This window comes from Plecotus auritus (assembly GCF_963455305.1).
Source record: "Plecotus auritus genome assembly, chromosome: 7".
NCBI lineage: Eukaryota > Metazoa > Chordata > Mammalia > Chiroptera > Vespertilionidae > Plecotus > Plecotus auritus.
This window is the reverse complement of record NC_137774.1, coordinates 116,304,824-116,328,625: the sequence shown is the minus strand read 5'-3', so window position 1 is coordinate 116,328,625 and position 23,802 is coordinate 116,304,824. Positions and strand designations below refer to the sequence as shown.

Genomic DNA, 23,802 nt, shown 5'->3' with positions numbered 1-23,802 from the left:
GGGGGAGGTAGAGAAGCCCTCAGGGGCGATTGGAGAAGCCCTCAGGGGCGATTGGGGCCAGCAGCTGCCGCTCGCACCCACTGATAGCACTGAGCAATTGGGGCTTGCGCTGGGTGGCAGCAGTGGAAGCGAGCGGCAACTCTGGCTCTGGCACAGTTGCCCAGTGCAACCACGGCACACAGGAGCAAAGAATTTTCAGTAACCACAAAAGGCTCGCTCCGATGACAGCAAACAGTGCTCCACCTTGGTCTGGCGCCCCTACTCACCTGCTCCACCATCCTGCCATGGCCTATGCTTGCCATGTTCCATGCTCTGCCGCGTGCTGCCGATGCCCACCATGTTCCACGCATGCACCCTGGTGGTCAGCACACATCATAGCGACCAGTTGCTCCGTTGTTTGGTTGTTTGGTTCGGTTGTTCTGCCGTTCAGTCTATTTGCATATTAGGCTTTTATATATAGAGACTAGAGGCCCAGCACATGAAAATTCGTGCACTCAGGGGGGTTCCTCAGCCTGGCCTGCACCTTCTTGCAGTCTGGGACCCCTCAGGGGATGTTCACCTGCTGGCTTAGGCCTACTTCCTGGGGGATCAGGCCTAAGCTGGCAGTCTGACATCCCTTTGGAATCCTGAGAGCCCTCAGGGGATGTCCAACTGCTGGCTTAGGCCCACTCCCTGCCTAAGCTATCAGTCGGACATCATTAGCGCTGCTGAGGATGTGGGAGAGGCTCCTGCCACCACTGCTGCACTCACAGCCGTCAGCCCCGCTTGTGGCTGAGCGGAGCTCCCCCTGTGGGAGCACACTGACCACCAGGGGGCAGCTCCTGCATTGAGCGCCTGCCCCCTGATGGTTAGTGCGTGTCATAGCGACTGGTCGTTCCTGGTTGTTCCACCGTTAGGATCAATTTGCATATTACCCTTTTATTATATAGGATTGTAGGAGTTTCTTGAAGGGTAGTATAATTATAATGAACATTTTCATTTGAGTCTATGTCAAGTATTTTTGAAACACAACAGTAATTGACATTTTTACTAAGGCAATATGCAAACATTGAGAGAAGTTGTACCCATGCTAATAAGGAAGATAATAATAAATTGACTATTAAGTAGAATTGTGTTTCTCACAGGCAGAGTATTTGAGCAGCTCTCCAATTGTTTTCTCCATGAATGAAAAATACAGCCATTTTGCTTTGGGGTTATCATTTATATTTGAACATGGTCTGAATGGAATTTAGGAAACTCACTTCAGATATCTGAAGTTTAACATTGATGTATGTGTATATGTGGTTTTATGTATATGTTGGATGGGATGGGAGTGACAAAAATAATGCCTAAATCATAATATTGAGAAAAATATTAAAGGTATATTAAATATTTATTTTCATAAATTGCTCTCTAATTCAGTAGTGATGAAGGGCATGTGAAAAGACTATAAGGTTACTTTAAAAACAAATACCAAGTTCCGGGAGATGAATGTATTGTATAAAAGATGCTTGGCAGCTGCACAAGTCTTTTTCTTTATCTGTTTATCAAGCAATTGACTGTTGAGGTCTCTGTTTGTATTAGGAACACTTGGTGTGCAGTTTCCTTAAGTTTTCTACATGACACATGTTCACCCATTTGCCTCTGACAGGAATGGGAACAGTGTACTAACATGAAAGGTTAATGGCAAGCTTAATTTTTGTAATTTGAAATCTCATAAATACAGGGGTGGGCAAAAGTAGGTTTACAGTTGTAATGCGAATAAATAATACAAGAATCTATATATATAAAAGCCTAAGCAACCAGCCAACCACCTGACCATCTGACCATCCAGTAGCTATGATGTGCAGTGACCACCAGGGGCAGACACTCAACGCACAGGCATGGAAACATGGAACAGACTGATGAATCTAAGAGGGAAAGGGGGAGGGGGGAGGGTGGGAAGAGATTAACCAAAGATCTTATATGCATACTAGAGGTCCGATGCACGATATTCGTGCACGGGGGGCATGTCCCTCAGACCAGCCTGCACCCTCTCCAATCTGGGACCCCTTGAGGGATGTCCAACCGCCCATTTAGGCGCGATCCCAATGGGCGGTCGGACATCCCTCTCATAATCCAGGACTGGTGGCTCTGAAGTGCCCTCCCCTGCAGGCCTGCCCCCCCCCCCCAACTGCTCTCCCCTGCAGGCCTGGTCCCCCTCCCCCCCAACAGCCTTCCCCTGCTGGCCTGGTCCCCCTTAACTGCCCTCCCCTGCAGGCTTGGTCCCCCCCAACTGCCCTCCCCTGCTAGCCTGGTCTCCCCCAACTGCCCTCCTCTGCTGGCCTGGTCCCCCCCAACTGCCCTCCCCTGAAGGCCTGGGCCTCCCCAACTGTCTTCCCCTGCAGGTCTTGTCCGCCCCCCCCAACTGCCCTCCCCTGCAGGCCTGGTCCCCCCCCAACTGCTCTCCCCTGCAGGACTGGTCCCCCCCAAAAGCCTTCCCCTGCTGGCCTGGTCCCCCTCAACTGCCCTCCCCTGCAGGCTTGGTCTCCCCCAACTGCCCTCCTCTGTTGGCCCGGTCACCCCTAACTGCCCTTTCTGCTGGCCTGGTCCCCCCCAACTGCCCTCCTCTGCTGGCCTGATCACCCCTAACTGCCCTCTCTCCAGGCCTGGGTCCCCCCCCAACTGCCCTCCCCTGCAGGCCTAGGTCCTCCCCAACTGCCCTCCCTTGCTGGCCTGGTCTCCCCCAATTGCCCTCCTCTGCCAGCCTGGTCATCCCTAACTTCCCACAATTGCCCTCCCCTGCGGCCATCTTGTGGTGGCCATCTTGCAGTAGCCAGCTTGTGTCCATATGGGGGCAGCACCTTTGACCACATGGGGGTGGCCATTTTTTGTCTTGGTGTGACAGTCAATTTGCATATTACTCTTTTATTATATAGGACTAGAGGCGTGCACTGGTGGGGTCCCTTGGCCTGGCCTGCGGGGATCGGGCCTCTGACATCCCCCAAGGGGTCCTGGATTGCAAGAGGGCACAGGCCAGGCCTAGGGATCCCACCAGTGTACGAATCCATGCACCGGGCCTCTAGTTAATAAATAAAAATGTAAGAATAAACTTTCAGTTACTCATACTGTAAACCTACTTTCCCCCACCCTGGTATATTAGAGGTGCTCCCTATGTAAAGGAACTCTACAAACCATAATTTTGTCAAGAATTTGTACATATAATTGCCATTGCTTTATTTTTCAGAATACAGCTTCACAGTTTTTGAAGTTTATGATAATCTCACACTGACCAACAATTTGGTCATGAGCAGGATATGTGCTTTCTGTAGCCATCTTAGAAAAAAATAACACACAGGTCTTGGGTAGCAAATAAGCTAAGAGAGCTGCCACCTGGAGTTTAGTATTAATCAAACATGGGAATAACTTTTTTCTCTTTCTAAACATCTCCCCTTTGGCGTTAAGGTCAGAAGTCTTGATCTTCATAGGAATAGAATACGTTCTTTTCTTTCTACAATAAAATATTAGTCCTACTTTAAAAATTATGTAAGAGACCTTTTATAAATTTATGAATTTTTGTAAAACACCTGATTCTTTGTTTTTTAAATTCCTAGAAGAAACAAATAGATATATATTTAAATATCCATATAAATTAAGTCAGAAGTATCTAGGAATACTTCAAATGAAATCAAAACTTATAAATGGAAATTTTTGAAACTATTGAAAAATCTTTGATTAGAATAGCTGTTGGTTAAGTTCAGTATTTTAAGTATATTATGTATGGAAAGTACTGACTTTATTTTAAAGCTCAGCAGTGTTATAGTAATATCCTTTCTTGTTTAAAAATCTGAAGTAAAATATTTTTTTTAAAAAATTTGAAAACATTAAATGCATTAAGTAATTAGAGCAGTACTTTAATCCTAGATTTATGTACAGAATTAATTTATCAGTTTTGTGAAGTGATTAAAGTTAAAGCAGATTATTCTTACATTTAGAATTTAAAAGTTTTAAATCACCAAAACGAGAAACATATTGAATATATTGTTTATATTTACTTAAGAATTTCTGGTTTAACAAATGGACATTTTTTAATTTTTTAAAAAATTCATTGAACATATCCATGTACCTAATTTTATAAAATTAGCAGATTCTTCCTAATCTGTATGATTTTTAAATATAGTCTTATAAGAAAAATAAATTTTTGTAGAAAACTGAAGACTTTGATTAAATATGAAATTTACAATTTGGTTAGTTATTTTCTATAAAAATTATGTGAATAAATTAAAGGTTGCCATCTGTAGAAATATGTATCTACTGAGCATGTAATATGTAACTATGAAAATTCTCATATGAAATTTTTGCTTGAAGCACTCTAACCAGGTACTTCAAAATCTGACATCTTCTGCCCTGCCTGGGTAGCTCAGTTGGTTGGAGTGTCGTCCCAATAAGCCAAGGATGCAGGTTTGACCTCTGGTGAGGGCACATACAAGAATCAACCAATGAATGCATAAATAAGTGGAACAGCAAATCCATGTTTATTCCTCTCCCCCACTCCTCTTGCCTCTTCCCCTCTCACTCCTCTCTGGCATCATCTTTCATGAGATTCAAAAGTCCTATTTCCATTGTGTTGTTTACTTAGGTTATGAGGCTTTTCTCAAAATTAAACAAGTGTTAGACCGTTCTGCCAAACATTGACAAATGAAAAAAGAAAGAGAAAATTGATTGGAAAGGGAGATGAGTTACTCTGGCCTGATACTTTTTCTTATTTCACTTTCTGCCGCTATCCTTTTCTGCACGTTCTTAGATAAAACTCAAAAACTATCATTGAGATTTTTGTGGGAACCAAGTGAGACAAGAAGAAAAATGTAAAATTGTTGTCTGACCCCTAGAAGTAGTGATGCTGAGATTTTGATTTCCAGGAACAGTTTCAAAGTACTTATCAGACAACTCTTTACTGCCTTAATTTGTGTGTACAGATTGCTGTTAGTGTTGTTACTGTCTGTTTTGTATCAGACTTGCTAGCTAATTTCCTTGCTTATTAGCTAAGTGATTTTCTTAATGGGTACCCTTTTGACAAAGGAATCTTAGCTGCTCTGAGAGGAAAAAACAGTTTTTAAAAATCACGGTGAAAAAGATAAGGAACATCTGTATTCGTGCTGCTGCTGTGTTGTTGGTGTGGGAGAATATCTGGTGATTAACCTTGATTCTTTACTGAAGTCACAAAAATATGCATAATTTGGCCTTTATCCACAAAACAAATAGCAACAGTCTCCAGTTAAAGCAGGGATCCAATTTCCTTTGTTTTGGGTGTGGAAAAAGGCATGTTTTCCAACCTTATTATCAGAGGGGGTTTTGTGAAAATTTTTCCTGAAATATTTTAGATTCTCCACTTTGACAGGAGCATTTTGCTTGCATTCATATTTTATTAACCAAGAGTTATTTTGTTTAATTTATACTTGAAGATTTAGAAGCCTGCAATACTGTGCTTAAAGGAGAAATGTATTTTTATTAAATAATCAAAGAAAACCCCAAAACCCAGTGGCATCAACACTTCCCCCGCCCCCCATGATCTGCTGATAGATTTTAGATTAGGGCCCCTGTAAGGGACACTGGACATTTATATTGGGGAGCCAGTTTAAGATTTTTTTACAAGCAAGTTTAGGTTGGATCAAGTCAATGAGGGCAACACCAGGAGAGATGAAACCTATGGAGCGAACAACCTGGGAACCTCATCCTCTTCATGAGGTGAGTCTCCAGGTGCCCTTCATCCATGCTTGAGCCAGGTTTATGGGAGAATAGTCTAGGACTCTCATATACCCACTCACCTGTGTCTACACAGCCCATGAATCTGACATGGTACCAAAATGTGTATTTATTCATCAGATTTCATCTCAGAGCCTGGGCATTGAGATTGGGTATTTGCAGGTCCACACAGCAGAATCAATCTTTTAGGTAAGGCAAGAAATTATGAGTTTCCTGGTGTCTAAGGTAGGAGTCATCTTTGTTCTCGCAAACCTAGTTACAGTTCTTTTCCTTTATTAAGCACACCACAATCAGCCAGGTAAGATTAGAGACAATAGTGAAAGAGAAAGCATTTTTCTCTATTTCATTCTTTCATTTGTCTCTCTTTGTACTTCTGCCTCCATTTTCTTTCCCTTGCTTGCCCATCACATTAGAGGACCTCACATTCTGTAACTCTGCTTCTCTCGTTGAAATGTAGCTACCTGCTATTTGTTTAACTATGAGCAAATTATTTAACCTCTCTGTGCCTTGATTTCCTTACTTGTAAAATGGCAATAGGCTATTGCCTGCACCATAAAGTTGTTGTGAGGTTTAAATGCATTAAGATGTATCAAGCACTTAGCTTAGTACCTGGCTGTATAAAGTGCCGAGTGAACAATTATCTAATAATTACTGATAGAACCTATTAATGTAGTAATGATTGAGAGCCATATGTTTCATTGCCAAGTGTCAAAATGTTAGACAGATTTGTGGATTCTTTGGGGGCTGGTGTTTTGCTTTTTCTATGAAAATATACTTATAGAATGTCTTAAAGATACAAAAGCACTGGTGGGTCAGTCCCCAGAAGACTTCTGAATGGTAAGAGAGAATGTCCTAAGAATCCTAGGAATCATATTGAATTTGTTACTTTTATTGGAAAAGGAGACAACAATATACATATAGTGTTGAGCTGGTTGGTTCTTTTGTGTATTAATTTCTCTCATAGTAGACATAGTGCTTTCTTTATCCAATATGAATGTTCTAAATTATATGACCATCATTAAATCTTATTTATAAATTAATTTCTGGCATGATGAGTTTATTTCCTTTTTGAGGTATCATGTTTTTAACCATTTAAAAGGTAACTTCACTCATTTTGAGAATACTGTATGCAAAATAATTTTGAGGGACATTTTATTTTCTTGTATGTATTTTCAGCAGGTGGCTAATAGTTTTTTAGCTGAAGCACCAGCATATAGACCTGAATGTCAGACAAAATATTTTTATTTATTTAATTTATTTATTTATTTATTTATTTATTTATTTTAATAAATCTTTATTCAGATTATTACAATTGTTTCTCCTTTTTCCCCCCATAGCTCCCCTCCACCCGGTTCCCACCCCACCTTCTGCCCTTACCTCCCCCCACTGTCCTCATCCATAGGTGTATGATTTTTGTCCAGTCTCTTCCTGAACCCCCCATACCCCTTTCCCCCTGAGAATTATCAGTCCACTCCCTTTCTGTGCCCCTGATTCTATTATATTCACCTGATTATTCTGTTCCTCAGGTTTTTAATTCAATTGATTTTTAGGTTCACTTGTTGATAGATATGTATTTGTTGTTCATAATTTTTATCTTAACTTTTTTCTTCTTCCTCTTCTTTAAGAATACCTTTCAGCATTTCATATAATACTGGTTTGGTGGTGATGAACTCCTTCAGCTTTTTCTTATCTGTGAAGCTCTTTATCTGCCCTTCAATTCTGAATGATAGCTTTGCTGGGTAGAGTAATCTTGGTTGTAGGTTCTTGCTATTCATCACTTTGAAAATTTCTTGCCACTCCCGTCTGGCCTGCATAGTTTCTGTTGAGAAGTCAGCTGACAGGCGTATGGGTGCTCCCTTGTAGGTAACTAACTGTTTTTCTCTTGCTGCTTTTAATATTCTCTCTTTGTCTTTTGCTCTTGACATTTTAATTATGATGTGTCTTGGTGTAGTCCTCTTTGGATTCCTTTTGTTTGGGGTTCTGTGCACTTCCTGGACTTGTAAGTCTATTTCTTTCACCAGGTGGGGGAAGTTTTCTGTCATTATTTCTTCGAATAGGTTTTCAGTATCTTGCTCTCTCTCTTCTTCTCGCACCCCCATAATTCTGATGTTGGTATGCTTGAAGTTGTCCCAGAGTCTTCTTACACTATCTTCAACTTTTTGGATTATTTTTTTCTTTTTGCTTTTTCGGTTGAGTGTTTTTTTGCTTCTTTGTATTTCAATTCTTTGACTTGATTCTTGTGTTCCTCTAGTCTGTTTTTGGGTCTCTGTATAATATTTTTTATTTCAGTCAGTGTATGTTTAATTTCTAGTTGGTCCTTTTTCATATCTTCGAGGGTCTCGTTATATTTATCGGCCTTTTCTAGGATATTCTTGAAAAGTCTTATAACCGTGGTTTTGAATTCTATATCCAGTCATTTGTTTTCCTCCATTTCTTTCGTTTGTGATCTGTTTCTTTGACTCTGCATTTTCATTGCTTCCCGGAGTTGGTAGGGTAGATTTGTGTGCTAGGTTTCCTATATGGCCCAGTGGGTCGGCCTCCCCAGTTAACCTGAGGTGGACACTCTTGGTGCACACCTTTGTGGACTGTGTGTACAGCCTTGTTGTAATTAAGTCTTTATTGTTGTTGGTATCACTGGGAAGATTTGACCTCTGGGCCAGTTGGCTGTGAGGATCAGCTGTGTCTATGCTGGGATAAGTTTGGTGCTGGATATAGCCTTATAGGATTAGACTTGCCAAATTGCAATAGCCTCTGTGCTCAGCTTGGATGGGGTGGAGTCTCAGTCTTGGCTTCCAGTCAGCCTTGCCCTTGCGCGCACGTGCGCGCCTTCAGACCTCTGCCTTCCCCGGCTCCCGAGTCTCCGCCCGAGAGTCCAGATTCCCCCCACAAGAGCATGGGTCCCCAGGGGCTCACCTGGAACTGGGGTTCAGTGCAGTCAGAACTGGGGCTCAGTGCAGTCAGGAGACTCTGACTCCCTTCTACCTCCGCAGCTTTTGTGCGCACTGGCATGCGTGCGCCTTCCCCGAGTCTCCGCCCGAGAGTCCAGATTCCCCCCACAAGAGCGTGGGTCCACAGGGGCTCGCCTGAAACTGGGGTTCAGTGCAGTCAGAACTGGGGTTCAGTGCAGTCGGGGGCTTCCTTCCCCCTTCCGCCAGAGAAAGTCAGCCAGGCTCTCAGCCGCCCTTCCTCTCTGCGTGCACAAAGACCCTTTGCTGTACCTCCAATTCTCTGTGAGCTTTTCTCTTTCCTTCTAGTTGTAGAATTTTCACTCAGCCAGCTTTCCTGTGTTTCTGGATGGTGTCCATTCTGTCTTTTAGTTGTAATTTTGAAATTGTTGTGCGAGGCAGCAGTTTAGGTGCTTACCTATGCCGCCATCTTGGTTTCTCTCCAAAATATATATATATTTTTTAATTGCATTTTCATCTTGCATAATGAAGCACAGTAATTCTTTTTGAGATTGCCTTGCATATTTTTCCAAGTAGTTATTGATAGAGATGTGTCAGATTTGTAAAAGAAGAGAAAATTACAATGTTATGCATTTAGGTCTTAATAATATTTAAATATATTCAGATTGGTAAATACAAGTATTTTAGCAAATAATGGATCTGATATATTTTCATGTTAAAAGCCATCTTAGGTACATGATATTAACCTTCCATCTCTCCCATGTCTTTGGGCCATTGCCCTGAAAAATCATATATTTTAATCTACACACTTTTTTTCTTAAGAATTTCCATTTCCTCTTGAAATTTATCCCATATATTTCATGGCCTATTTTCACACAACCTTTAAGAATTATACATACTCAATAATAATTCTCAATTTTTTGTGTAAAAATAGACCATGACATATACTGTATAAAATGATAGAGGTTATTCAGGGCTACAAGATTAGCAATTTTATTTTATTTTTAAATTTCTTTATTGATTACGGTGTTACATAAGTGTCCTTATTCCCCCGTTACCCCCCCATCCCCCCCCTCATGCCCTCACCCCCCTGTTGTCTGTGTCCATTGGTTAGGCTTATATGCATGTATACAAGCAATTTTAGATCATTATCAACATTTATTTCAAGTTAAGTATTGGCACAAGCATTTATACAACTGTAGTCTTTGCAATAACGTGTTGTGTAGTTTGTGTACTGAATAACACTTCAATTTAAGCATAGTTGAATTTTTGAGATGAAGATGTGTATGCAGCTTGATCGAGCCCAAAGTACTCTGAAAAAATGACAATGGAAAGAGTTATATTTTCTGTACTGAATATTTTAGAGCTGGCATTTTGCCACTGAACTATGTATGAGGGAGGAATATTGTATGTGTGCTTTGCATTTAAGGCTTAATTTCTGAGGCTGAATTCCAATTTTGTTTATTCCCTCAGGTAATTACTGGTTTTCTAGATGCAAAAGAAGTGTATCATTCGATTTTTTAAAATGGTTAAACTTGTATTGTAGATATCCTTTCTTTAAATTTAGGCACTGAAAATTCTCACACATCAAAGGAGTGTGTGACTCTCATTTGTGGCTAAAGAGTTAATCATCTCTCAGCAATGCTTTGAAGTTAGTTTTTTTTTTTGTCATTTTTCTTTTTTTAACTCAGCATGGGTTCATGAATAAAACTAACCACTCTGATAAGTATAGTGTATTATTGCTTTTGCATATGGCTCTTGCTAATAAAAATTCAAATTCTGGTTAGTTTGCTGGAATCAAATCAATGTATTATATAGCATACTTCCCCCCCCGCCCCCCCTCCCGTTATGAAGCCCTCTCACAGAAAATAGGTGGAAAAAAAACAGCATAGGGTGGAGAGAAAGGACAAGGCAATTCAGGGTTAAATACAGTTTACCCTTGATGCCTATGTTGTGGTTAGTCTGTAATCTGTACAGGATTTTTACTTCTCATTGCCCTACAATCCTTAGAATTCTTATTCCTTAGGACTGAATTCCTATTCTTTAGCCAAAGTGTATGAATCTGCTATTTTGTGGGTAAGGTAGCAATAATAGCAGTGGCAGTAACTTAATTTAACAAAGTGTGTATGTTTGTGTTTTTAAATGTAGGTCTATGAGAATCTATCTGTTGAAGAATAAGGTAGGATGAATATGTAGGTGATTGCTAAAACAATTCTGACAGTTGCTAAAATTAAGTCATCCTGCTTAAAGATTACCTAATCTCTACATCAAATAGGATTTGGCATTTTAAAAATTAGGATGTTTTCCATTATCATCAACACAGAAAATAATTGTGCCTGGGTGCTTTCTTCAGAAGGTAACATGTAAATTTAGAAACCAGAGAATATGTCAGAATGAGACTGATGATTGTATAAGACAATCCATACTGGAACCAGATACTAGGCTCCAACTAGGCTCAGCTGGAAAGACTCTTAAAGTACAGTTAGAGGAATACAAATAAGGGGCTAATTTAGCAAATGTGCATGTACAAATCACAGTGGGTAAGGTCATGATAATCAAGAGTTAGAAATACCAGCCCTAGACAGTTTGGCTCAGTGGATAGATCATTGGCCTGCGGACTGAAAGGTCCTGGGTTCGATTCCAGTCAAGGGCATGTACCTTGGTTGCAGGCACATCCCCAATAGGAGGTGTGCAGGAGGCAGCTGGTCGATGTTTCTTTCTCATCAATGTTTCTAACTCTCTATCCTTCTCCCTTCCTCTCTGTAAAAAATCAATAAAGTATATTAAAAAAAAAAAGAGTTAGAGATACCATATTTTAACTGTTTGAAGGCTGGTCACTTTGGGCATATGAATTATTTTCTCTGAGCCTCATATTTCTTAATTAGAAAATAGGGATAGTGGGGGAGAAACCAAGATGGCGGCATAGGTGAACACCTAAACTGCTGCCTCGCCCAATAATTTCAAAACTACAACTAAAAGACAAAACAGACATCATCCAGAACCACAGGAAGGCTGGCTGAGTGGAAATTCTACAACTAGAAGGAAAGAGAAAAGCACACTGAGAATCAGAGGAGCTGCGGAATTGCAGAGGTACGGAGGCGCATGCGCGGAGAGGGCTGGCAACTGAGTACGCAGCTGGCTTTGTAAATCGGGAGGGAGACAAAAGCCCCCGACTGCTCTGAATTCTATTTCTGGGCAAGACTCTGGGGATCCAGACTCATATGGGAGAAACTGGACTGTCTGGCAGTGGGCCAAACTTGAGGGCGGCTTTCTCTCAGAGGTTCTTGCAGCGATTACCATGGGACACTGAGACCCAGGGGCCTCTTAGGGCAGGGCTGTCAGGAAGCCATTGCTGTTTGCTCCACCCTGAGACTCCACCCCATCCAAGCTGAGTGCAGAAACTTTTGCATATGAATGGCCTGGTCCTTTGAATTCTAAACTTACCTAACAAACTGCAGCTGAGTCAGTGAGACCCAGAACATCCAAAAGAAGACCCAAGGTCCTGTTGCAGCTTGCATTTCTTCACAGCTGGGCATCATCTGGGCATCTCCAAAACCCAAACAAAGAAGAGGAATCTGCAGATCTCTCCGAAGCTCCTGCTAGGTGGCCTCAGGCAGAGGATAAATTAGCACCTCCTTGGAGATCCAAGAGCCAGTGTACCCAGGGGTTAGAGTAGGACCATCCAGATTACAACTCCTCAGATCCATAAGGGACACACTCAGGGGGCAGACTCAGTGAGCACCAAAGCCCCACTGAAGCAAGTCTTGTCTCATAAGGGTGTCTCCAGCACAGAAGTTCTCCCAGCGTAGACACAGCTGATCCTCACAGCCAATTGGCCTAGAGGTCAATTCCTCCCAGTGATACCAACAACAATCAAGGCTTAACTATAACAAGACTGTGCACACAGCCCACAAAGGAGTGCACCAAGAGTGTCTACCTCAGGTAACTGGGGAGGCTGAGCCACTGGGCCCTATAGGACACCTAGTACACAAAGCCACTCTGTCAACTCAGGGAAGCAGCCAAAATGCGGAGACAAAGAAACAGGTCACAAATGAAAGAAATGGAGGAAAGCAAATGACTGGATATAGAGTTCAAAACCACGGTTATAAGGTTTTTCAAGAATTTTCTAGAAAAGGCTGATAAATTTAGTGAGACCCTCGAGGATATGAAAAAGGACCAACTAGAAATTAAGCATACACTGACTGAAATAAAAAATAATATACAGAGATCCAACAGCAGACTAGAGGATCGCAAGAATCAAGTCAAAGTTCTGAAATACAAAGAAGCAAAAAACACCCAACCGGAAAAGCAAAAAGAAAAAAGAATCCAAAAGTATGAAGATAGTGTCAGGAGACTCTGGGACAACCTCAAGAATACCAACATCAGAATTATGGGGGTGCCAGAAGAAGAAAGAGAGCAAGATACTGAAAACTTATTGGAAGAAATAATGACAGAAAACTTCCCCCACTGGTGAAAGAAATAGACTTACAAGTCCACAAAGTGCAGAGAACCCCAAACAAAAGGAATCCAAAGAGGACCACACCAAGACACATCATAATTAAAATGCCAAGAGCAAAAGACAGAGAATATTAAAAGCAGCAAGAGAAAAACAGTTAGTTACCTACAAGGGAATACCCATATGATTGTTAGCTGATTTCTCAACAGAAACTATGCATGCCAGATGGGAGTGGCAAAAAATATTCAAAGTGGTGAATAGCAAGAACCTACAACCAAGATTACTCTACTGAGCAAAGCTGTCATTTAGAATTGAAGGTCAGATAAAGAGCTTCACAGATAAGAAAAAGCTAAAGGAGTTCATCACCACCAAACTGGTATTATATGAAATGCTGAAAGGTATTCTTTAAGAAGAGGAAGAAGAAGAAAAAGGTAAAGATAAAAATTATGAACAACAAATACATATCTATCAACAAGTGAATCTAAAAATCAAGTGAATAAAAAATCTGGTGAACAGAATAAACTGGTGAATATAATAGAATCAGGGGCATAGAAAGAGAGTGAACTGACAATTCTCGGGGGGGAAGGAGTGTGGGGGATGTGGGAAGAGACTGGATAAAAATCGTACACCTATGGATGAGGACGGGGGGCGAGTAAGGGCATGGGGTGGGGTGGGAACTGGGTGGAGGGGAGCTATGGGGGGAAGAAAGGAACAATTGTAATAATCTGAACAATAAAGATTTATTTAAAAAAATAGGGATAGTAATGGAATCTAATCATATTATTATGAGAAATAATTACTAAATATGAAAAAATTATAGTGATCAAAAACTGCCAATTTCAGAGCCTTGGAAATCTATTACCATTTATATATTTTGCATATAATGGAACAGATCATCACACAGGGTCTTGGTTGGACTTAGAATCCTGCTCAACTCCAGGAAGTTCCTATTATTTTGCAGAATTGGCAGTCAGTGTGAAACATATTTGTTATCCCTGAGGTAATGCAACTCTACCTGTCTTTTCTCTTTCTATTTTGCTAACAGTCTCCATAATGCAAATATCTACCCAGTTACTTGGAAAAGAGGGTATGCAGAGATTAGTTATCAATAATCATAGTGTTCAGGTACTATGCTAGGTGCCTTACAGAGATTTGTGTTAAGTAGCTGACCCCAAAATTTATATGTCCAGTTTCATCATCTAACCCAGCCTCCATTCATGAATTTGTTGATCATTTGTCTCCCTCACTTAATTGTCTAACAGGTGCCTAAACTTATTGGTCCCTGTTCACTATCCTTCAGCCACACTGGACTTCTTATGTTCCTTGAGCATTCTAAGTTTATTTCTGTCTCCGACTTTTGTTCTTGCTGATTCTATGCCTGGAAGGCTCTGTCTTTTATTTTATGCATCTTGCTTCTTTTCCTTATTAAAATGTCATTTCTTATTTTATTTTTTTTCTTTATTGATTAAGGTATTACATGTGTCCTTATCTCCCTTTGCCCCCACCCCCCACTCATGCCCTCACCTTCCTGAGGTTTCTCTCTGACAACTGCCTAAGTCATTCTCCCATCCAGTCAGTTTCTTATCTTATCATCCTATGATATGTTTCTTCAGAACCCTTTTCCACATATGTAAAATTATGTTATTTATTTAATTGTTTACTTTTCTTATCTCCCAACTCAGAATGCAAGCTCCCTGAGAGCAGTGGCCTTGTGTGGCTTGTTCAACACTGTACTCCAAAGACCTGAAACTGTGCATGGCTTGCCAATCTTCAGAGGTATGATTATTTATTTCCATATTTTTATAGGTGACCAAAGTGAGGCCCAGAGAAGTATAGTAGCTTGTCCAAGATCATGGGCATTGGAAGTGGCAGAGTTGAGATGTAGACCCAATGCTGGGCTCTGAAAACCTGTGCAACAATGCAGTTGAAGATCAGGGACATTGATAGGAGGGCGGGGGGCTGTGTTGAGTGCTTGGAACTTTTATTGAGTCCCTGGGCTGGCAATTATTGTTTGTCTTGCATTGTCAGACAAGAGCTGGTCCTGATTACTTCATACTCTAGTTCACTTGACTTATCTCCTTCCTTTTTCCTTTTGACTCAGTGCCCAAGACACCCTTGGTTAATATTTTACAAGCATGCATTTGAACCCTCACTGCCTGGGAAAAACAAACACTGGGTTTTAAAGAAGCTCCCAAAGGCCTAGAATTCATGATTTTGAACCCAAATGAAATTTTCCACCTGACTTGGTTTCTTCCTTTTTACATATATGCTGTTTTCTGAGCATTTGTTACTTGACATTACCATTGATTATAGCTACAGCTTTCTTTTGTGAGTTTGTGTTAATAACACAGATGATGCTTTGGTTGTACTTGGCCCCTATTGACTAGAATATTTCTACCTCCATACTTTTCCCATCCCATCCCCCACCCCCAGTGCTGCATTGGGACCATTTATGTTGTTTTTAGCCAGGCATGCTGCAGAATAAAACAGACAGTTTGTCATGTGTATCATAAAATGTATAAATATGTGTTAACTTTTGGGGGGAAATGAAAAGAAGAAAACCAGGGCAGTTGATTAAAATGGGATAATCATCCCCATAATAAGCCACACCCAGCAGATTATAGAGGGAGAAGTTATTGGCACTTTTTACTCCAGGACATTTGGTGTGCTTCATTGCATTTGACCTTTGAAAAGCTATTGACATCATTTGGGAACTGCCGGTAAGCCTGCCTTAACCAGTTAAAGAGAAGGAATCATAGCATTGTGGAACTGACTTGATTAATTTAAATCCAGACACACACAGTCCTGCACGGATGCCCTTTGCAATGCCCTTGCACAAAAGGATTTCATTCAGAAGCATTATAACCCACATCCTGCTGTCAGCAGACCCTTTCGGCTCTGTTGGTCCTCTCAGACTGCCGGCAGCGTCTTTAACCCTTTTTATGCTTCCTTTTATCTCATGAAAACAATATCTATGCTTAGATTCACACAAATGCTCTACATTTCACTCCAAGTTCTTTCTTTGTGTCCTAGGGAAAAGGTATTTTAAAGTTGCACTAATTGAGAGACTAAAATGGGAACTTATCTAAAACTGGCTTCTTTAGAAAAGTATATTAGAACTTAATCCAGCACTTCCTCTGGGAATTGTAATCAAAATTAGAATCATGAAATGTTGAAATAAGTTTTTGGCATTAGAGTAAGCTATCATCTATAATACCTTTGACTTTTAGATTAAAAACATTGAAGGCTTTATAATCCATGTTTAGTTTTGGGAAAACATCAAAGTTAATTGACTTGTGGGTGAGTTCCGAGTAGTATAAGAATAATCTAGTCCTGGATTCTTAAATGAAAGCAAAATTAAAATTAAGGATAAAACTTTGAATAATTTCAGTCATTACAGTCTGAACTGAGTGAAGTACCCACACGTTGGTCACTCTGCTGGGCTTGGTTGCAGAAGAGGGCAAATATTTGTGTGGGAGAAATTTAGAAAATTGCTACTAGGTGCTTCACAGCACATAGAAATGTTAAACTGGAAAGGACCAACACCCTCATTTTAAACAGCAAAAAAAAAATCTACTCCTCCCCCCCCACCCCCCCCCCCCCCTCCACACACACACACACAGTTATTCAAGTTCTTAAAGGCCCTTGCTTGGCCAACTTCTGCTTCTTCATTACCCAATTACCACATTCTTCCAGAATACAGAGGAAGCCTTTTGGGAAGGTGGTATAATCCCATTCTCTGGTTTTGTTCACTATCATTAAATTTAATTACTGTTTTAAGGGCTTGTGATGTGCCAGTACTTCATGCATTATCTTTGTCTTCATAACTATAATAGGTATTGTTCTTCTCTTTTTGAAAATTAGGAATTGGCATTTAGAAAAGTTAGGGATTTGCCCAGAGTATTAGTTACTCTGAGAAGGTGGGTGGGAGCCGAGGAGGCAGCCTCTCTAGGATATCATTAGCTAGATACAGGGAAGAGAAAAGAGCAACGACAGGTATTCCTCCCAAGCCTTGTCAGTTGACTTGAAAATGTTATGGTGAATGAGTATGCCATGGGTCAATGGTAAGAGAGAAAGAATTAAGGCAATTTTGGCTTTAATTCTTTAGTGGATTCACTGTAAGGGAATATGAGGGCACCTCCGTTCTAGCTGCCATTAGCACTAGATGTCTAGGGGAATCAGGGAACCTAAAAGCTATGGGACACAAATGCAATTACAACATTGTTTTGAGCCTGTTTCTTTTCATTTCAACCACATTAAGTTGTTTCGAAGACCAAGTGAAATAATATAATCTAAAATACTTTGTAAAACATTTTTGTTCATTTATTCAATAAGTATTTATCAAAGTGAATGCCAAATGTAAGGTATGGTGCTGTATGGAGAATAAGAAGGAAATATAGACTTTGTCTCTACTTCTCAAAAGGTTAAAATGAGTAGGAAGATAAGATGCATGATTATAAACAGGCAATAGAATGTTTCAAATGCAATTTGTAAGGTAGAGAACACTGGAATTTCCGAGGAGGAATCCATTCCTGATGGAAGAGATGGGTCTTAAAGCATTGGTAGGGTTTAGATTGGTGGGAAGGAGAGACAGAAGGAATGTGATGGGAAGAATGATTAGGTATGTGTGGGATTACAGGAGGAGGAAGCAGTTAGAGCAAAGGCCTGGGGGAGGGAAAATGCAGAGACATATTTGTGCATCAGATTGTCTCATTGGCTGTAGCTCAAGGTGCCCAGTGACAAAGATGGGCTTCTGTTGAAGCTGTGAAATCTGCACTTGACTCAGTGACCACAGGGGGAGCCTCTGGGGACTTGGGAGTTTCGTAGTAATCTGGTAGGGCAATGGTTGTGAAGTTCGTCAAGGACAAAGTGATATATAGAATGATTAAAGGAGCGAGGCACTGCAGTCAGGAGACCAGAGCTTCATGAGATGACTGGAGCAGATCTAAGCTGGAGGGGACAGCCTGGGACTGGAACAAAGAGGGGACAGATCAGTGAAATTTGGCCACAGACTGGGTTTAAGGGTGATGGAGAGTTAGAACTTTTTGCCATTGGAAGTTCTGTGATACTTTTTCATCAAATTAATATGCATTTGTTTTAATTAACAAATTTAAACCCAAATGCTAATCATAAAATCCCATATACCACTGGTTTTTTTCAGTACTTACATGCTTCACTGGAATTAGGAAACATGTATCAAGACCAGAGGAGCCAAAAATGCTGCTCATCTGGACTAGAAGGAAGTTCAACATAAATTATGAGGCAAACTAGCTTAGGATGAAGGCTGTTTTGCCTTATCATCAGAAAGGTGATTTGGGAGAGGAGGCAGGCTGGCCACTGACTGGTCAAGGCTTTAGAAATCCTGGCCAAATAACCCCTCAGAGGTAGCACTTTAATCCCCATTTGCTTCTGAATTGGCACTTGCCAACATGATTTCACTTCTGTTTAAGAAACAAGTTAAGCTCAGGACCTTTGTGAAGCCCAAGTTTCAATTTAAGGATTAAGGTAGTTGCATGGGAGTTGATGAGATTTATAATACCTTGACAGTCAAGGGGTATTTCTTTGGGAAATATGCTATTTTTTTTCCCCATGAAAAAATATTTCCACCTTCTAGCTTTTGTTTTCTTTCAGTTTGAGAAATTATAATATTATTTAGATGTCATTGAAGCCTTGGGATCCACTGGGAAATAGGTAGATTTTCTGAAGTTTAGGACAGATACAGGGGGTATACAGTTATCCAGGGGAAATATGTCAGGGCTTGGTGGAGCTAGTGCTGTTACTGGGTAGATTTTGTGCCTGCTCCCAGTGCGGTGCTGTGAGTGGCCTAATGTGGGTATGCACTTCACAAAGCCTCTCTGTGCTGTCCTTAGGAATCCAAGGAAAGGAGGTGGTGACTTTTGTAAGAAGTTACCCACCTAAGAAAGAGTTTATGATCTCTGAGAAGGTGGTGAGGTGGCGCTGATCAGAAAATTTAGTTGGAGTGTGAAGAGGAAATAGAATACTGATGAGAACATGACATAGTGAGCTGTTTTTGTAGATGAAGAGAGAATAAAAACAAAAGGAAGCTGAGAATTAGGAAATGGATATGGGGGAAATTAGGTCCTTGTTTTTTCTGAAGCAAGCCTCTTTAACTGGACACTTAGTCTGGCCACCTGGGGCCATTTGTCTCACTGACACTTGATTTCTACTCCTGCTGGTGATCTTTCCTATTCCCTTCAGCTTTTGTAGTGGTCAGAGGCCTCTTGGTATGGTCTTATTTGGGGGCAGGTTCTTCTTAAATCAGTACCTTTAAAAGAAAAGCTAACAAACCAGCTTTATTGTTGGACTGTTTCTTTATGACCACCCATCTCTGAAAAAGTCGATACACCTGTCTCTTTTTGGTGTATGTTATATAGATAACCTTTGTTTGCTTTACCCATCTTAATTCTGTTTAGACAGGTGGATCATCTTCCTAGTAAGTTGTCTGAGACACCTTGAAATAGTCTGGCTAGTATGTTAGGATCTAGTCCTTATTCTTCTCTGAGAGAAGGTAAACCATGATTGCAAGTTTAGAACACATTGAAATGAATTTCCATTTTTCAAATTAAATAGTGATTCATATCCAGTGGTTAAAAAAAAAACTTAAAAGTTTTAAAATATACAACATAAAAATTGGAGGACTCTCTCAATTTTTTATTGAAACTGCCAGAAGTAAATACCCCGAAGAGAAACCAAGATGGCAGCATAGGTAAACACCTAAACTGCTGCCTCGCACAACAATTTCAAAACTACAACTAAAAGACAGAACAGACACCATCCAGAACCACAGGAAAGCTGGCTGAGTGAAAATTCTACAACTAGAAGGAAAGAGAAAAGCTCACAGAGAATTGGAGGTACAGCAAAGGGTCTTTGTGTGCACAGAGAGGAAGGGCGGCTGAGAGCCTGGCTGACTTTCTCTGGCGGAAGGGGGAAGGAAGCCCCCGACTGCACTGAACCTCAGTTCTGACTGCACTGAACCCCAGTTCCGGGCGAGCCCCTGGGGACCCACGCTCTTACGGGGGGAGTCTGGACTCTCGGGCGGAGACTCTGGAGCCGGGGAAGGCAGAAGTCTGAAGGCGCGCGCATGCCAGTGCGCACAAAGGCAGCGGAGGTTGCCACAGGCTTTCCCTAGTGGAAGGGAGTCAGAGGCTCCTGACTGCACTGAGCCCCAGTTCTGACTGCACTGAACCCCAGTTCCAGGCGAGCCCCTGGGGACCCACGCTCTTGTGGAGGGAGTCTGGACTCTCGGGCGGAGACTCGGGAGCCGGGAAGGCAGAGGTCTGAAGGCGCGATTGTGCGCGCAAGGGCAAGGCTGACGGGAAGCCAAGACTGAGACTCCACCCCATCCAAGCTGAGCACAGAGGCTATTGCAATTTGGCAAGTCTAATCCTATAAGGCTGTCTCCAGCACCGAACTTCTCCCAGCATAAACACAGCTGATCCTTACAGCCAACTGGCCTGGAGGTCAATTCTTCCCAGTGATACCAACAACAATAAAGACCTAATTGCAACAAGGCTGTACACACAGTCCACAAAGGGGTGCACCAAGAGTGTCCACCTCAGGTTAACTGGGGAGGCCGACCCACTGGGCCATATTGTAAACCTAGCACACAAATCTACCTTACCAACTCAGGGAAGCAGTGAAAATGCGGCGTCAAAGAATCAGATCACAAACGAAAGAAATGGAGGAAAACAAACGACTGGATATAGAATTCAAAACCACGGTTATAAGGCTTTTTAAGAATATCCTAGAAAAGGCCGATAAATATAACAAGACCCTCGAAGATATGAAAAAGGACCAACTAGAATTTAAGCATACACTGACTGAAATAAAAAATATTATACAGAGACCCAAAAACAGACAAGAGGAACACAAAAATCAAGTCAAAGAATTGAAATACAAAGAAGCAAAAAAAACTCAACCGAAAAAGCAAAAAGCAAAAAGCAAAAAAAAAATCCAAAAAGTTGAAGATAATGTAAGAAGACTCTGGGACAACTTCAAGCGTACCAACATCAGAATTATGGGGGTGCCAGAAGAAGAGAGAGAGCAAGATACTGAAAACCTATTCGAAGAAATAATGACAGAAAACTTCCCCCACCTGGTGAAAGAAATAGACTTACAAGTCCAGGAAGCGCACAGAACCCCAAACAAAAGGAATCCAAAGAGGACCACACCAAGACACATCATAATCAAAATGTCAAGAGCAAAAGACAAAGAGAGAATATTAAAAGCAGCAAGAGAAAAACAGTTAGTTACCTACAAGGGAGCACCCATACGACTGTCAGCTGACTTCTCAACAGAAACTATGCAGGCCAGACGGGAGTGGCAAGAAATTTTCAATGTGATGAATAGCAAGAACCTACAACCAAGATTACTCTACCCAGCAAAGCTATCATTCAGAATTGAAGGGCAGATAAAGAGCTTCACAGATAAGAAAAAGCTGAAGGAGTTCATCACCACCAAACCAGTATTATATGAAATGCTGAAAGGTATTCTTAAAGAAGAGGAAGAAGAAAAAAGTAAAGAGAAAAATTATGAACAACAAATACATATCTATCAACAAGTGAACCTAAAAATCAAGTGAATTAAAAACCTGAGGAACAGAATAATCTGATGAATATAACAGAATCAGGGGCATATAAAGGGAGTGGACTGATAATTCTCAGGGGGAAAGGGGTATGGGAGGGTTCATGAAGAGACTGGACAAAAATCATACACCTATGGATGAGGACAGTGCGGGGGAGGTAAGGTCAGAAGGTGGGGTGGGAACTGGGTGGAGGGGAGCTATGGGGGGAAAAAGGAGAAATAATTGTAATAATCTGAATAAAGATTTATTTAAAAAAAAAAAAGAAGTAAATACCCCTAGCAATTGGGTGTGTATCTTCTAGACATTTTTTCAATACAGATTTAAATAAACAAATATATTTATTTTAAAAGTTGAGTCATATATATGATGTATATATATGTGTGTGTGTATAGAGTATTTTCACTTGTATCATGGCAAATTTTGTATATGTATAATTTTCACTTAAATATGATAAAATTTGCATGTTTTGCTTCTCAAAATCAGGGTCTCAGGAAAATCATGTGAGTAGATAGAGGAGTAGTTCCGTTTTTGTTGTAAAGCTTTTTCACTTTACCTAAGTTAAGGGAAACCAAATTATTGTGGGTTTTGTGAGGGCAGACTTTACTATTCTTTCAGAATTCTCCCTCCAGATTTTCAAATAGGTTTAAATTCTGTGTAGTTTTCCAGATTGTACAGTGGGGCTGTTTTATTCCATTTGACTATTTTTGTAAGCAATATTATTGCGATTTACTTGTATGCTTTTTTTTTTTTTATCACAAGGGAAACATTAAGGCAGGCTTAGCTTCATCTAAATTGAAGTAGAAATAATAATAGTTTCTTTGAAATAGCTTAGATCTAAGTATACAGTACCGAATGACAGCCTTCATATTTTATTGTTATGACTATCTTAAAGAGGATCTGCCAAGTTACTTGCTTATCTTTACAATTACAGTATTTGCAGTAGAAAAGTTAGACCATGGTATTGTTTGAAAACATGTCAATCCAATATTCATGGAGAAGAAAACAATAGTTTGCATTGTACAGGTAATAAATTATATACTTATGAAAGCATTGCATCTGATCAAATAAGCATATCATTAGAGACTCAGTTTGATGTTGAAGCATTGTTATTTTAAGCAATTACTTTAAACCTGGGATTTTTAAGAGGAGGTTGTATTCCCATGAATGTAGGCGACAGAAGCAGGGCAGGACAAATAGTTCAAAGGGAAGATTTAAATTGTGTGTAGCTTGGGGGTTATTAGAAGTAGAAGTAATTCTGCTGTGACAGAAGAGACTTAATCAAGAAGACTGTGTAGCAGTAAGATGGCAGATTTCCTCTGGTTTTATCTAGAGTGTCATAATTAGGCATTTTGCTGGAGGTGTTTTCTGGATAAGTGATGTATTGGCAGGGCTTTACTGGAGCTTGGAGATAAATGGACCGGGCAGCTGCTGCCTCCTGGAGAAGTAAATAGAGAGAATCAGTTTTCATTGTTATCAGCACACTGACCTCTGAAGGCACAGATGTGAGCTTTCTTTTCAGGGGGAATCAAGTATTCAACCTCAAGGAAAAGGATGTTTTAAATACAATAATATTAATGTTTGTTAAATGAGAAAACCATCTATGAATACTTATACTGTTGCTACCTGTGAGCATTATTTATTGACCTGTGACTTCATCAGAGTTTCAGCTGTGAGAGGAATATTGCTAATGGATTCATGTAATGACATTTGTCATTAAAAAGTCACATCGCAATGAATAGATTCAGAATTCATTGAGTGTCCCTTGCTCTGTGTCACACTCAGCGCTCTGTGACAACCTTCCTTTCCTACTTAGCAAATCCAAGCCTGGTAGCTCCAGCCCCAGGAAGTTGTTAAAGCAATTAAAGGCTCTGTCTCCCAGCACATTGCTTGGTTACCATAGTATCCTCTGCCTCCAAGTCTCTCCTGATGATGTCAGTATGCATACAGGGGTTGTTCAGAGCATCTACGTGGGGATGATTCACCCTGCAATAAAGCCCCTCTCTCGTTGCTGGGTTTCCAGTGTGATTTCAGACGTCCCTAGAAATGGAGGGTAAGTGCCTTCTTTTGCATATCAGAGAATTACTAAATGCCTCTATTATTCTGTTTTAGGTGTA

General features: G+C 40.7%; 1 protein-coding gene across 22 annotated transcripts in view; it reads left to right on the top strand.

The window, feature by feature from the left end:
- Nucleotides 1-23,802, top strand: part of PAM (peptidylglycine alpha-amidating monooxygenase) — a 290,016-nt gene that overhangs the window by 47,867 nt on the left and 218,347 nt on the right. For 16 of the 22 annotated variants that reach the window (XM_080677812.1, XM_080677814.1, XM_080677815.1 and 13 more), the window contains exon 2: nucleotides 14,766-14,859. The gene's annotated coding sequence lies outside the window, so the exon portion shown is untranslated. Of the gene's footprint in view, nucleotides 1-14,765; nucleotides 14,860-23,523; nucleotides 23,739-23,802 lie in introns of those variants that run through there. The other 6 variants (XM_080677813.1, XM_080677800.1, XM_080677818.1 and 3 more) reach the window with 4 other exon arrangements.